Source organism: Montipora capricornis, chromosome 11, assembly GCF_036669925.1.
Source record: "Montipora capricornis isolate CH-2021 chromosome 11, ASM3666992v2, whole genome shotgun sequence".
NCBI classification, from domain to species: domain Eukaryota; kingdom Metazoa; phylum Cnidaria; class Anthozoa; order Scleractinia; family Acroporidae; genus Montipora; species Montipora capricornis.
Genome location: NC_090893.1, coordinates 1,130,150 through 1,135,149, shown reverse-complemented (window position 1 = coordinate 1,135,149; position 5,000 = coordinate 1,130,150). Strand labels below are relative to the sequence as shown.

Sequence of the window (5,000 nt, the reverse complement as noted above, 5' to 3'; positions counted from 1 at the left end):
ATAGACATTGTTTTATGGCTACAAACGTAAAGAATGTGGCGACGGGAAAGTGATCCCAAAAATATGTTCACAACTCAACAAGAGATCATTTTGGGACCACTTTGAAGGTGAGGAATTAATTTTTCTAATCAGTAATATGGAAAGAGACTAACGTCATTTATTAATGTTGTAAATTTGAACGTTTTCTTATGAGCAAAGTGTTTAATTTTCTAATTAAAGCAAGCTGTTGGCCCTCTTTAGTTAGACTACGTACACGTACAAATCTCCTTTGTATTAGGTTCAGCATCTGATTTCTCCTAACAGTATCATGGATTGATTAAACGTACAGTGCTGCGTTATAGAATAAATGAAATCATTAGCTATGAAGAAATCTTGTGATAGCTTTCTTTCGTAGCTTAATTGCAAGTCAAGGATAATGTTTACTTCTTATTTCACTATCTATTTTAGTCATTGTTATAATTTTCCAATATTTGGAGCTTTAATATGAAGAGCCTTATTGATCCCTGATACAAAAAGTAATTTCCCACCTTTTATTCATCAATACAAACTAAGTTAATTATTGTACAATATAACTGAAAATGCTATGATAATAAATTATTAACTCTAGAATGCTTTGCATGAATTCTTTGTATAACCAACATTGTTATTAGTATTATAAAATGTCTATATTTGTTTAAGATTTCCTTTCCTTTCACAACCATAGATAACTACATATTTTACTTCCTCTCTAGATTAGCTTTTGCCAATATTGTGGGATAGTGTACTTTTCTTTATTTATATTGATGGAGCTGGTTAATAAATAAAACTGACATTTTCTGACAAGAAGTTTGGCAAATCAATCGGTATTACGTACTATACCATATATAAATAAGAACTATTAAATTTTAATATTTAGTTTCAAGGTCTGGAATTCTTGTTAGGGTTTTTTTTTCGTGCATGATTTATTTGTTTCTTTTAATAAAATGCCTATGAAGTGAAATTTTGTTTGAATTTGCTCTGTTCTAGGATAAAAAAAATGGTGTTTTTACAAGTGCTCAAAGTTGTAAGAAGTATTACTTTTTAACGCGTTGACTCCGAGGTGTGGGACTTAACATATTTTACTGTCAGACTGTCTAACACCAGACGATCTTAGTTGTCAATGGGGGCGGTTCAGGGCGGTTCAGGTGACAGTGGGTTCAGATTAAATTAAATTTGTTATTGTTATTTATATTCCTAATGTTCATACATATTAGAATTAATTTGGGGGCACCTGTAGACTCTATTAGTTTACCAACTATTTTAGTTACAAGTTTCAAACTCTACACACACAACAATAGTACCTCAAGTATATTTGTTCTTTCTTCTCCATAAAACGTTTTCCCCTTTTATAGTTTCATAGAAATTGTATTGATTCTTTTCTATTCTACAATATGTATTATATACACGATTTTGTTGTAACACTACTGTATAAATTATCCTAACTTTTACATTGTATGTACATGATTTATTCTGTGTGAGTTAAAATTAATAGAAATTGACTTGAGTTGACTTGACTTCCTAAAAATACATGTAAATCCAAGGGACTGGGTCAACTTTTATTGAATAACAAATAAAGCTTTTGACATTATTTTGTGTGCAGAGGTTTCCTTCACTCATTGTTTGCACCCAAAGCTACAGTACAATCTTTTGTTACATGATATTTTGGCCGCACACTTCAGATATTTCCATTTTTCCTGGAAATTTTGCCCAACTTCCAGCACTCATTAAGCTCTAATAAAACTTTTCATCCTAGACAACTCAAACTTTAGTATTCCGAATTTAAATCATTTAACTTTCAAAAAGTGCAGAAACAACTTTCGCCTCACAGGCATTTTAAATTTAACCTATCTAACTAATTTGTTTCTATTATGTTTAAATAATACAATGTGCATGTGTTTTTCGATAATATTACTAACGAGTATGTCCAGCATTTAGAAGACTTAACTTTACATTTTGGGCCAGATTATGCAGACACTTTGTATTAGAAGAAGTCTTCTGTAATTAATTTAGTTGTTGTTTTTCATTGTTCTCTTGTCCACCCACTCTTGGTTTCAAAGATGTTTGTACTGATGATTATTGTGTCTTGATATTGAAGTTGGTTGTACATGTACTTTAATTGTGGTCCGGCTGTTCTGTAGAATGTGCAGTGTACGCCTATTGCGATCTTTTCCAAAGTTCACAAAAGCTGACGTAAGGGCTGCGACTAATGCTTGTCCTCTTGATTTTGAAATGATGTTTCGTAAATTTCCAAACATTTCTTATAGCATGCCCGAAAATTCTTATCAGTTGTTCTAAGCTTCAGTTCAGTGCACTATTTAATAATTATGTTCTCTAATTCAAACTCATCATCAATCTTGGAGTTCTTTTCAGGTGAGTTGATGCTACAATGTGCCTCGTCTGGCGTTTTACTCAAAGAGAATTGACATCTGAAGCTGTATAGGGGCACACTGGTCACCAATGGCCATATCCATTTTAGCAGGAACCTTTTGACAGAGATAAACACATTTTTATAATAGAAGTTCTTTGCGATTTTCAATGGCAAGTTTGCAAGGCTGAATCTTTCTTCTGGTCTCTGAGGAATAAAGCTGATACCGGCAATACCATAATGGTTATTTTATTTAGTGCCACTGCAGCTTGATGAGCACAGGGATTCCCATTGTTTCCCATAGGGCAGCTACATAATCATTCCACTTCTGCAATCTACCTAATAGCTTACTTCTTAAGCAGTTCTGCTTCAAACAAAATTGGTTACTTGTAGTTGTCTTCTCTTCATACAGCGATCAACTTGGTGAAGCTCTCCATTTCCTAAACTTTACAACAAGGATTTGTAAAGAAATGAAGAGGAGAATTTACAACAGTCAGAAGTAGTTTGTTTGATAATGTGAAGCTGGACTGTAGAAGCTGTTGCACCAAAACACTAGGGAGCCAGATAAAGATTTTCCAAATGCAAGGGCAAACAAATTTCTTTGAAAATACATTTGAAGGACTTCTGTGATAAATTTGAAGAATTCAATGAAATTGTAGACCCTCTTTCGTTGTAAAACCACACTCTTAAATATGTTGATCATGGATTCAGTGTACACGTAATTGTCAGAGGTATTTCCTCTGGTGATTAGATTTTTGCAATGGCAAAGAGCCCACTCTTGCTGCCCTTTTAAAGATCTTTTTTCATACTTTTGGTAACAATTGGGATATTTTGCTGTAACCATATCAGTTGCATTGTAATATAGATTCTGCTGCTGCCTGGAGGAGTTCTTACAAGTTTTTGAAAATGTCCCATCAGTTGTTGATGATCATCTCTATTTATGTTGTTGCCGGAGTTATATAGGCAACGCCAGATAGTTTGCAGAAAGTGGAAAGTACAGAGAAGTATTATTGTTTCTTTCCAGGTGTCTAAAAGAGCCCTCCTTTTTCCAGAGTCATCATCAGTCATAAAAATATCTGGACCTGTTTTTGGCCCTCAGCCACCAAAGGCATGTGGAGGTAACATATTTTGTACTTTTTCAAGGCATTGCCCTATGACTTACTGTGATTGCCCCTCTGTAATCCACACACCTACATTTGTAGTGGCAGAGCACCAGCAGGGTGATGTGTGCACGTGAAATACACAGGGTTATTGGGTGGGCTTTGCTCACACTAAGTTGTCATCCACAGCATTTGTCGGTATGTGGGTCTGAATTGTCATGTGATCCTCAAGACTTTGTGGAGACTTGGGTGCTAGTGCATGGATAGTAGTGGTGGCCATCTTGTTGCCTTTCTGTTTGCTGTGATTTGTGTCCACGATGTGTTGCTTTTGAAAAAATTTGGCTTTGTTTCCCCAGCTTTGAGACACCAACGAAAGGAAAGTGCTCTTTCATTTTGAATTTGTTTGGATTTATCGAAAATCTGGTTCTGTACTTTCCTAAAACGAAAACGATCGCAATCTCATTTCTTTCATTATCTTTGTCAGCTGTTGATAGAGGGGAGTTATTTTGCTCATGCAAGCAAACATTTATCGTCCTGAAGATTCAGTGCGGATTATACCACCTAATTGGAGTCGTTTTAGTTTTCTCGCAAGCCAACATTTGTACGCTCTAATTGTGTGGGTTCAGCAACAAAATCTCAAAGTGTCTGATAAATGTTACAGACTGAAATAATAATTTTTATAATTATTGTTTTCTGTGTGTGCACGGACCTTGGTCTGTTGAGAGAATTTTTATTAACTAATTGACTCCTGGGGATTCCCTATTGACGACCAAAATCATCTGGGGTTAGACAGAATAAAATACTCTGGTGTTAAACAATAAAATACTAAGTCTGCGCGGCTTCGGCCAGTGTAGGTGTCAAAGGGTTAATTAATTTGGAGTAAGTGCTATTCTGCTGGCTTTTCCCTGTCATACTCAAGATTCATTCCCTGTCATATTCAACATCAACAAGTTGTTCAGGCACAGTGTTCATTGGATGAGCCTGCCTTTGTGGCTGTTTTTTGTCTTGTACTTTTTTTTATCAGCGTCTTGTTTTTTTTCTGGTCAGCTTTTTTCGTTTGCACTGGCATAATTATATACCATCTTGTAAATGAAACCCACTTTCCAGTACTTGAGCGACCGCCACTTTCCATGTTGTATTTTATGTTAGATGATGTACATGTAGCAAGTTTGGACATCCAGTTGTCCACATCATCCTTACAAGTCATGTCACATTCTTGATACAGAACTACACTCGTAATTAAGGTAACTTCTAATACTGAAAGATCTTCAAATTCAAATCATTTACACTCATATTCTGTTGGCAAGATGGTAGCAGCCTTTGTTAATTGTAGGTAGATATCTAGGTGTTGGTTTTTTTTCTTTTGGGTGGCACAGTGCAAGAGTAACAATGATCTTCATTTATGCTGGTTGACTAAGAGTTAAAAAGGGTTGATGGATTCTTCTTTTCGCTAGTAATATTTCCCTTATTACTGGTAATACTGTGCACTGGCGTAGAATTTCAACTTGCATTGGAAG

General features: G+C 35.2%; 1 protein-coding gene and 1 long non-coding RNA gene across 3 annotated transcripts in view; one reads left to right on the top strand and one right to left on the bottom strand.

Moving 5' to 3' along the window:
• LOC138023593 (uncharacterized) overlaps positions 1 to 5,000 on the bottom strand; it is a 213,690-nt gene that overhangs the window by 96,141 nt on the left and 112,549 nt on the right. The gene's annotated exons all lie outside the window — the stretch shown is intronic.
• Positions 1 to 5,000, top strand: part of LOC138023605 (uncharacterized) — an 8,890-nt gene that overhangs the window by 155 nt on the left and 3,735 nt on the right. Inside the window, exon 1 of the long non-coding RNA XR_011126718.1 lies at positions 1 to 107. This exon is cut by the window's left edge and continues 155 nt beyond it. This is a non-coding gene — a long non-coding RNA (uncharacterized lncRNA). The remainder of the gene's footprint in view (positions 108 to 5,000) is intronic.